Source organism: Grammomys surdaster, unplaced genomic scaffold (genome assembly GCF_004785775.1).
Source record: "Grammomys surdaster isolate TR1022 unplaced genomic scaffold, NIH_TR_1.0 343, whole genome shotgun sequence".
NCBI classification, from domain to species: domain Eukaryota; kingdom Metazoa; phylum Chordata; class Mammalia; order Rodentia; family Muridae; genus Grammomys; species Grammomys surdaster.
Window position 1 is genome coordinate 2,715,597 of NW_021604762.1, and position 11,120 is coordinate 2,726,716.

General features: G+C 43.7%; 1 protein-coding gene across 1 annotated transcript in view; it reads right to left on the bottom strand.

Annotated features, from left to right (window-relative positions):
• Positions 1-2,759: 2,759 nt before the first annotated feature.
• Capn13 (calpain 13) overlaps positions 2,760-11,120 on the bottom strand; it is a 74,605-nt gene continuing 66,244 nt past the window's right edge. Inside the window, exon 22 of the mRNA XM_028778992.1 lies at positions 2,760-3,218. The gene's annotated coding sequence lies outside the window, so the exon portion shown is untranslated. The remainder of the gene's footprint in view (positions 3,219-11,120) is intronic.

The following is an 11,120-nucleotide window of genomic DNA, read 5'->3' on the forward strand; positions in this document are numbered from 1 at the left end:
TCTGCTGGGATATCAAGCACTTTGGGCTTGGCTGGGGGACCATTAATCAACAACCTTGTCAGAGTGATGGATTCTGTTAGGATTATTGCTTAATTAGCTTGTTTAGGGCAAGAAAATCAACCAGGACATTAGTTCTCTAGCCAGAAGGAAGAGGGGAAGTGAACAGAGGTGGTAGGAAACAGCCTCAGAGCTCCCGAGGAGGAGGTATCCAGGATCTTGAGCAGGGGTTGGGATGGGGGCGGGGCCTCTGACAGAGCAAGCTTTATGCTTGAATTCACCAGACCTTTCTGCTCCTTCTGGCTGTCGCATCCCAGAGAGATGCCCCATTCAGTGGCGTTGAAGAACAGTGATTCCTTATGTGTCAGTCAAGGACCACCGCCCATTCCCGGGAAGCTTTAAAAATTCAGATTCCCAGGCCTAGGTTCGAATCTGTTCAATAAGAATCTCTGAAGATTTTTGTTCTGTTTTGTTTCTAAGACAAGTTATTCCAGGTGGGTTTTGTTCACAAAACAATGTGGGAGCCTCGGCTTCGGAGATTGTGAGATTGTACTTAATTCCAGTGAACGATGAGCAAGTCCACATTTCTTTCTACCGGATATGCGCTTCATGTGGGCGGGGGGGGGGGGGGGGCTTTATCTCCAGCTCCCCTACCTGCTTCTGCGCATGTTGATCTTCTTGCCCTGCATTCTTCTTCGGTCTCTAGTTCATCCTATCTTTCCTGGCTTTACTTATATTACTCCCTGAAATGCTTCCTTGGCTTGCCATTTTTTTTCCTGAAGCCCCCTTCCCAGGTCTTTCCATCCCCCATCTTTCCTTCTCTCTCTCCATCTTCTTTTTCCACCCGTGCAGGTGACTCTTCCTCGGCACCAGTCTCATTTTACACCCTGCTCTGTAGTCTTTCTTATCTGGCAGGGTCTAGAAGCCAGAGAATGGCTTTGCCGAGAAAGAATTCCAGATACAATTGCAGTTCACCATCGATACGTGCTTGTGTGGTGCTTGGAAGGTAGAAGAGGAAGCCTTGTTACGCGGGGAAGCTGAGTCCCAGAAAGCAGCTGAAAATGCATATGCAGTGGTCCGGGGGTGGGCTCCTTCAGCTTTGCCTCTCCCTAAAATAGAAACGAAGACCCACTCGGTTCTCAGTTTCTCCAGGTCCATGGAATGTCGGTAGTATTCACAGAAGGCAACCACAGATGCTTTATCATCAGTGAACTGTGAGAATTTTGGCAGGCCTGTGAACATCTGAAGTCTTTAGTAGATCATACTGCCCTTGCTTTGGAGCCTTTCTTGACCTTTGCTGAGGGAGGCAAAGAGCCTAGAGAAGGCACAGCATGAGAACATGCTGGCTGGTCTGTCCAGCACTGGATCCCCAATCTCCAGATAGGATCCCAGAGTCTATGCGTCATGCCATGGCCACTGTACCCCACCCCCCAGTCCTCTGTGTGGCTCTGTGACTCAGCATTTTGATCCACTGACCAAGTCACCTCTCCCCTTATGTCCTGCTACTTTAAAGAGAAAAATTAATGTCTGCCTGGCTCCAGAGAAAAGTCCCGTGAGGAGGGGCAATTCAGGAGGTCTGAATTGCTATGGACACCAGTCTAGTGAATAAAAAGGAAGCCTGGTCAGTCCCAGGGTTGCTCCCTGTTGACCCTACGACCATAAAATGAACTGTTCTTTCTTGGTTCTTCAAACCCAGACCAACCCAGAAGGGGGTCAGGCTAACATGTGACTAAGGCAGCCAAGGGTGCAGGTGTGCTGGAGTTTCTACATAGATATTCAGAAGGTCACCTCTGAGCTCTTCAGAGATGGCTGGTTCAGTCTTCTGGATTTCCCCTTGTAGCAGAGCTCATATTGACCCAGGGGCCCAATATTTTCACATGCAGAAGATCACATGTAACATAGCAATCCATCCCATGAACTATTTTATTCTAAGTTCCATGAAGGGGATGTGAAAATGACCAAGAACACCCTGTAATATGTGAGTTAGTTGGCTATGCTTGTTGTCTGTGTACTGGTTGTGGTCACTTGGAAATGGTAATCTTGTTCTTGCATGAGTGTGTATGTGGCCGAGCAATCCTGCCCATGCTGTCCATTTTCTAATGGGAGCGTCTCACAAAATCATGCTCCGAAGGTTTTCTCCTTCCTGTCCTTCCCACACAGACATTTGCTGTTCCTGTTGTTTCAATCCAAATCGGCTCCCTCATGCTCTTGCATTGAGTGAATATTTGTTCTCCAGCAGGTGGCGCTGTTTAGGAAGATTGTGCAACCTTTAGGAACTGGGGACCTAGCTGATAAGTATAGGTCTCTAGAAGTGGGGTTTGAGGGCTATATAGCCTGGACTCTGGTTCTGGTCCTACAGCTTCTGATTCCTAGCCCACTATGCTGTGAGGAGCCTATGACATATGCTCCATAAACACTGCTATCTCTTTCCAGCCATAGTGGATTAAAAGCCCATTATAGAATAAGTCAGAATGACGTTTTTGTACCAGGTATTCATTCCATCACACAGATGAGGAAAACAACCAGTACAATCCCTTCCTGAGAGATGCTTCCTGAGCTGAGCTCTTAGACTGCACAACCTCCAGAGCAGGGTCTGGCCTGTGAGCTTTTGAAATGGGCATGATTCAAAGTGACCATTTTGAGATACCCAAGGACCACGTGGTGAAGGAGGAGGAGAAAGGTGCCTGCTTTGCTGGCTATAATTCCCTTCCCTCAGTTGTACTTTAAAAACCAGATCCAAGATTCTCCTTTCACACCAAGAGTGCTTTTGTAGAAATAAATTTTATTTTGCCATTTAGCTGTGAAACAACTCGGGATGAAGATACAGAAGAATATGGTTATTTGGCAAATGGCACTGATTAGACAATTCCTGGATCAACACCACCACCTGGGGGTGCATAAACTGGATCAGATTGGTTTTTCCAAGAAATGGATCCAGTGAGAGTGTGAGAAGGAATGGAATGTCAGCTCCTTCCTGCTTTGTCACGGGACTAGACATTTCCTGTTTTGTTTCCCAGCAAGTGCCTACTGATGTCAGAAAGTGCTCTGATGCTCTATGACCTTGGGTTTATCCGAGCCTGCCTCAGCTAGGACCTCAGCCCAGGCTCTTTGCAGGCATTGTTGACTCCATTTCAAATACCAGGTTTAGCTGCAGACCTGCCATAGGGGTTGGCAGCTCCATGGAGAAAGCCATTTTGTTCAATGACCACCAGGAGCTTGTCCTAGAGAAAGAAACAGAATCTTATAGGCAAAGAGTCCAGGGAAAGCAAAGTTTGTTCCTTTCTTCAAGTGACCGTGGAGACCTAGCCCCATACCCACTACGTGGAACAGATAATGAGCCTGGGAATCTCCCACTGTGAGATTCTCCCCTCACAAGGTCCCCCAGTAGATGGGGACGATCTTATCTCATTTGCTCTACTCTGCCTGCAGCTGGAATCTAAGCCACAGCTCATCCAGCTGTGTGTGTGCCTATAGCAGAGTGAACAGAATCATGGAGCCAGCCTGTTTTGTTCTTCTGTGTGCAAGCCAGATGGACAGTTCTGTCCTCTGCTGTCTGTCCTCTGTGTGCTCAGTCTGCTAGCTGTGAACTTCTGTAAAAGAGTGGCTTGTCTCAAGTGCACCTGGCTCAGATTAAGTGACAGCCCTGGATAGATATCTCTCCTTCAACTGTAACATCTCCTTGCCTGTGGTGGTTCTGGTCCCTGCCTTTCTCCTTGCCCATGGTGGTTCTGGTCCCTGCCTTTCTCCTTGCCCATGGTGGTTCTGGTCCCTGGCTTTCTCCTTGCCTGTGGTGGTTCTGGTCCCTGGCTTTTCTTCCCAGTTGCTCTCCTCTCCTTTCAAATCCTAAATGTTTTATTTTCAGACTTTTTTCCTACCTGTTATATTTATTTTCTAGTAAGAATTCAATCGAATTTGAAAACTCAATCATTACTACAAGCCGTGAAGGAAAGGGGGCTGATTGCTACATCCTTCCTGTCCCTGGTTCTCCTCAGACTTGCTTTGGAAGCTTCAGCCCACATTTCTAAATGGCAAACTTAGACAGTGGCTCCCTCACTTGCCGATTTTAAATGCCCATTGATTTCTGTGATAGATGACGGGGCTGGGTGTTCCTTGCCCACTTTTATATCTCTATCGTCTCTCTCTTCATCCTTCTAATATATTTAGACCACACTTTTTGTTAAATCAATATTTAATTTCTACTTTATTACAATTATATATGTACTGTTCACTGCAGAGTGAGAAAACACTCTTGGATAGCATTTCCTTTCTTCTGTGACTTTTTGTTCTTCCAGGAGTTACTAATTACCTCATTTTTTTTTTTGTCCGTATAATCTGTCATGATCTTAATAATTCTTACAAAAGTCTCCAGGAGAATTGCAAAGCTTTCCGCATGATGGAGCTACCCAAGGAACTCTACTGGTTCCCTCTTCCTTTAGTCATTTTTCTGCTCCTCTGGGAACTGCTGCCCTCTACATGGTGTCTGATAACTGTACTTTTCCACTGGTGAGTCTCATGTGTCCAGATCCCCACCCTCTCCCTCCCATCATGCTCTCAGCGTGTGGATGTTAGTTCCCTAATTGAGTATATTTCTCTTCAAAAGCCAGTTTAGAAAGCTAGACGCTGATCTTCTAGGGTGGCTGTGGTTCTTAGTGGGCTCTAGTAATTTTTGTGTTACCAGCTGCAAATCTAGACACCCCCCAATTCTTTTTCATTCTTTGTTTTTCAAGATGGGGGTCTGTCTGTGTAGCACTTGCTGTCCTGGCTGGACAGGTCGCTTAAATACCAAGCTAGCCTGAAATTCACAGAGATTCACTTGCCTCTGCCTCCCAAGTGCTGGGATTAAAGCGCCACTGTGCCTGGCTCCCAATTCTTAATATGATCTACATGACAGAGTTTGATCCAAACTTCTGATGGTCTCATCTGCTTTGTGATGCCAGTCTTCCACCCAAAGTCTAGCTAAGCATCTCAGAAGGAATTTCTGGTCTGAAGGTTAGGAGAGATGTGTTAGTTGGGGTAGAAGCAGGCCCACTCTGAGGAGTTGTGGGTAGCAATAAGCAAGACCAAGACTGTTGCTGCCTGTTTTCCACTTGCACACAGATTAAAGATTGCTCTGTGGTGGAGACTGGTAGAAACACTCATTTGTTAGAATGCACTCTCCTGCCATATTGTCAGCAAGCCAACATGGATGTAGATGGAATTAGCTGGACGAGCTTTCGACAAGTTGCGATCCACAGTGTGCTAAACCTCTTGATGCTGGAGTCAGTTACGATCAAAACACTTCACCTGTCTCATTACATTCCCAGCACCTTCGGAACTTGATCTTTTAACAAAAACATCGCCTGCAATTTGGCAGTGGATATACATGCCTTCTTCAAAACAAATAGGTTTGAGGAGAGGGTAGAAGAGTTGATCAGCCTGGCTGAGTTTATTCACGCGCTGAACTAAGTCAGAGGTGAGCAGGGGTGGGGGTTGGTTTATTCCCACCCTAAGCTAAGTCAGAGGTAAGCAAGGGCCGAGTTGAAAATGAGGAATGAGGCAGAAACAGAGGAAAACTTAATTCTAACATCTCACAATGGTAGTACAAGCCAAGCTGTTCAGGAAGTCTAGGATACATGAAAGGCTTCTTATATAGTTTACAGAATGTGACCCAGAAATAGAATGGCCCAATGATGGCTCCATCACTTCCTTCTCTGGGGAAGAAGCTCATGCAGTAAATGTGACACACTCTTTAATTATTCCAGCAACAATATGGTGAACTCAACAAGACCTGAACAGTGACAATACCAATAGACATGCTATCATGGAAGGAGGAAACTTTAAGGGTCCCACATCTGGACAGAGGACAACGAATGACCGCTGAGAAAGGAAGAATTGTTCTCTCCCAGGGATGAGCCCCCTGATTGGTTATACTCAGAATCATATACTCACAAGTAACACTCAACAGACTTAGCAGGTTGTGGTTATATATTGTGCATTTATGCACGCATACACGCATGTAATTATAATAAAAGAAGAAGCCATAAATGTGAGAGGAAGTGAGGAGGGGGACAAGGGAGAGATTAGAGGGAGGATAAAGAAGTAGGGAAATGATGTAATTAGGTTTTAATTAAAATAAAATTTTAAAATGAACGCACAATTTCTTTTGCCACCTGGGAAATGGTTACTCAATGCCTACATTTTATTTTGCGCTAAGGTAGCAACAAATAAGACAGATCTAGGCTTAGCATCTGGCAAGAGATGGAGTCATCAGCTAAAAGAGTATTAGCCAACTACAGAGAGGAGGTTCCTTAACCTGATGGATGGTATCAATTAAAAACTCAAAGTTAAATGAGACATATCACAGCTCCTCCTCCTAAGGCCCGGGGTCATCTCAGAAAAGAGGGCAGAAAGAATGTAAAAGCCAGAGGCGGTGGGGCACTTTTCTGAAATACTGGTTTCCAGATACGACAGGGCACCTGTGCATGTGGACGCAGATCAGTTGTGATGGTATGCCCAAGGCCTGGGCAAGGTCAAGGCAGACCACATCCCATCATGGAGTTGTCACAAAGTCCCACCCCAGCTAAGGAGCTATTGACAAGTGGTGAGAGAGGGACTCTCTCTCTCAGACTGCTGGGGGAGCAAGACAGTCTGTTTTCTTCAGAGACATGCTCCCTGAGAGGCTACTCAGGTTCCAGTAGATGGTCCTACACCCAAACACACATAGACAGCACTGAGTAGACTTTTGGGGAGGACTGGGAGGAATTATAGGGGAGGCAATGGGAGGTAGATTTGATCAAAATACAATATAAACATATATGAAGTTCTCAAACAATAAAAAGGAGAAAAAACCATCATTTGCACAAGAGTCTTGGACATACTCATTTCTGAATGAATTTTAGATGCAATGCTTTTTAAATAGTAGATAGACTGTCACCAAGACTCGAACCCAGCATAATCCAACCACTGTGCCTCATGGCTAGAAAAGCACCAGAGAAAAATATGAAAATTGCAGACCTAGTTTTTAAACCTCAGTTTCACTACTAATCAGCCTTGCAACCTGAGCTACCTTCTTACTTGTAAAACTGGGACAATGGTAAACAGTATTTGTTGTGACATTAAAAATACTGCACTCCTTGTGGATGGCCTTGTCAGGCATCAGTGGAAGAGGAGGGTCTTGTTCCCTGAAAGTCTGGATTGGGGAAATCTAGAGCAGGGAGGTGGGAATGGGTGGATGGGTGGGGGCATATCCTCATAAAAGTAGGAGGAGGGGGGATGGGATAAAGGGTTTTTTGGGGAAAGGTAAATAAATAAAATATCCAATAAAAAATATTGCACTCCCACCCCTAAAAATAGAAAGCTTCACATTTAACATCATATGGAATACAGAAAGTCATCGTTGCCAAGATCAGAAACATAAGAATGTCTGTCTGTCTGACTGATTGTTTATTTTCCTTCATTTGCTTTTAAATATCGGTTCAGAAATGTAGTAGAAATCCTATCCAGGATCACTGAGGAAGGGAAAAATAATCCCAAACCCCTAAACCAAATCAAACCAAACCAAACCAAGACAAAAATCCAAAGTGAGAAGTGGATACAATTTGGAAAATAGAAAATAAACTCCTTTCAGACAGGTTTTATATGTTTAGATGGGTGCAGAGAAGACCAGATGTCTGTACACACATGAAAGAATAAAGCTAGACTCCTGCTTTGCACAGGCCAAAAAAAAAAAATGCAAAACCAAAGAAACAAACAAAGAAACCCTCAAAATAGTTCAAAAGTCTAAATGACAAATGCTAAATTGCCATGACGACACGTTACAAGAGAAGTAGAAGTAAACATCTGTGACCCAAGGCTAGACTGTGACCCTAGAAAAAAGTATAATTAATGAAAGAAAAATAGACATGGTAGACTGCATCAGACTTAGAGGCTCAAGAACTTCAAATGATACCACCCAGAATCGAAAAGATGGAAACAAAACAAAACCCTCACAAAAATGCAGAGTGGGAGGACCCAGGAGGAGTTGGGAGAGGTGAAAATGTGGTAAAATATATGAAAATCATTTTTTACTGAAAAATATTTTTTAAAAAAAATTGTAAAGGCAAGGTAAGAACAGGAGAAAAATTGACAAGTAACATGATAATGGATTAGTAATTAAAATATGAAAATAACTTACAGCTCAGTAACAAAAGGATATTAAAATATAACTCAGTTTCAAAATGCAGAAAAGATTTAAATAGAATTCTCTAAAGAAAACATACAAGTAGCCCATAACCAATTCTAAAGAGTCTCAGCATCTTTTGATATCGAGGAAGTGCCAATCAAACCCACAGTGAGGTACCAGTTCAAACCCACCAAGCGCTGTTCAAGCCCCCATCCAGAAGCACCTCAAATGTCACTCAGAGTTACCATGTGATCCTTCAGGCCCATCCCTAGCTGTGTAACCAAGTGATATGTCTATCTCAACGCTTACCCACAAACATTCACAGTATGATTATTAATGCTAGCCATGAAGCAGAAATAACTTCAACATCTACCAGTTGTTGAATCAAATATGGTGTGTAGCATCAATGAAATACTTCTTGGAATTAAAATGGGATGAAGAATTAAGACATGCTTCAATGTAGGTGTTGGTTAGTGAAAGACAAAGTTACTAAGGACCATTCATGGATTCATCTTACATGATTCAACACCCAGAATAGGCAAATCTACACAGAGCAAGAACGTAGGTTAGTGCTTGCCTAAGACAGAAGGTTGGATGCACCTGGGGAGTGACTGCCAGGGGAGTAGGGAGTTTCTTTATGTGAGATGAAAAATACTCTACAATTATATTATTGGAATGACCTGCAATAAATGAAGTGGAATAAATGCAGGCCTACGATTATACTAAAACCACAAATGCAACATGATTGTGTGTGTGTGTGTGTGTGTGTGTGTGTGAGAGAGAGAGAGAGAGAGGGAGAGGGAGAGGGAGAGGGAGAAGGAGAGGGAGAAGGAGAGGGAGAGAGAGACCTTGTAGACCTTGTATCATCATGTATCTGGCCTGGAACTCACAATGTAGCCTAGGCTGGATTGGAACCTGTGTTTGTCCTGCCTCTGCTTCCTGTGCTCTAAGTACTCTAGGTATGCACCCCTGTGCCCAGCTTGGACTCCATACTTTAAGTGGGTAAACTGTACGGTGTGAGTTGTACTTCAACAAACCTCACTAAAGAAGAGAGAAAGAAATTGGCAACAAGAGAACTGTATGTTGAGTTTTATAACTGGGGAAAAGGGTTTGTGAGAAACTTCATACAGGTTGCCATTGGGCTACAGAAGAAAGGGCAAGTGTTGGGCTATTAATACCCAGGAGAGAGCAGGCAGTCAGGCCTGAGATCCAAGGCTAGAATAACAGTATGGATGGTAACGGTATTACCCAGGTATGGTGGAGAAAGATGAAGGGACAGGGAGTAGCCAGATGGATGGGCAGAGGCGGATGGTACAGGCCCCAGGGACTGACGTTAAGGACTCTAGACTTGCCTTACACAGCAAGAGGGGGAGGTGTTGAAGGGTTTTTAACTTGGGATGCAGTAAATGGATTTGAATTTTTAAGAGCATAACTCTGGATTCAGGAAATTGATTTGAGGGATGTGAATGGATACAGAAAAAATAAGATCAAAAGCCAATGCCAAATTCAGGGAGACAGATGATTTCTAAGAAATCCAAATTGAAGTAGTTTGAAGAGAGAGTAGGAAGTGAGGATGTGGAGATCTTTAATTCCTATATGAAATTTGGCTATAATGGGGGGAGAGGAGAGGGGCAGCAGTAGCTGGAAGGGACTGTGAGCTGGGAGACATTCAAAAGATACATGAGGGGGTGTTAGCTTTAAGAAGGTAAAGGAGAAAGTTCATTCAATCAGGCCCCTGCAAAGGGGGGATGGCAATGGGATACAGGACATCCCAGAGGGTGATGCTGTGTGGCAGAACTTGAGAGAAGGAGGATGTTACCAAAGCAGGTGGAGTTGTACATCTTCAGTCAGAACACCTTCATCTTCCTGCCCCTAGCTCCTCAGTGCAACTCCTGAGCCATGTGTGAAGGGACACATGACATTACATGTGTGATGTCAGAGCACGACAAAGCAAGGAAGAGAAAACAATCTTGGGGTAATGACCACTATCAATGAGAGATAAACACATATGAAATGCATATGCGCCTTATATTATACTTCCTCCTTCAGCCTTCAGAACAGGAGACTGAAAAAAAAATCAGTATAAAGAGAATTAGGACTCCCCAAAAGAGACAAGAGAGAGACAATTCAGTGACCTTAAAGTTTCAAAAATGTAGACTCTGTGAGCCGAATCAGCTTCAAGATACAACTAAAGAGTCATTCTTTACATTAAACTTATATAGATTGTGATAGGTACAATAAAACTGGAAATGATCTTTTTTTTTTAAGGAGTGAAAGGGAAATTCAATATAGTTGAGTAAAACTGACTCTTATCAATTTGTAATCACCAGCAATCATCAAATGTTCATCAAGAAGTATTGATGCTTAAATATTACATCTTTCTGCCAAGTACCCTTCTCCTAGTTTCAACATGATTCAGAGATTATCAAGTGCTATTTACAGAAGTAACACAATTTCAGAGGGTGTGGTGGTGAACTCTGATTATCAACTTGATTGGATTAAGACACACCTATGGGATTAGTGGAGTGCACTTTTGGGTGTGTCTGCAAGGGTATTCCTAGAGAGACTGACTGAGGTGGTAAGACATGTTTTGAATGTGCTGAGGGGTACCATGACAGGAATTGAGTCCCATACTGAACCGAAAGGATAGGGGAAGAAGAAAGCCAACAGGGGTATGAGCGCTCCTTTCTCTGCTTCCTGCTGCCATGATTTCCCTGTTCCACATATTGCATCCTTTCCAACAATGACAGAACTTAACCTTCCCTTCTGTAAATCGCTGCTGTGAAGCATTTTGTCATAGGAATAAGTAACTAACAGAGAGGGTATTGATCACAGGATCATTGCATAGAGAATCAACAGTGATAACCGAAGAAGAGAGACTTTGGGCCAGTCAAAAGAAATGTCATTAAGAGGAATCTCAAGTTCTGGCATGTCTAGTCTGTCTGTCTGTCTGTCTGTCTGTCTGTCTGTCTGTCTGTCTGTC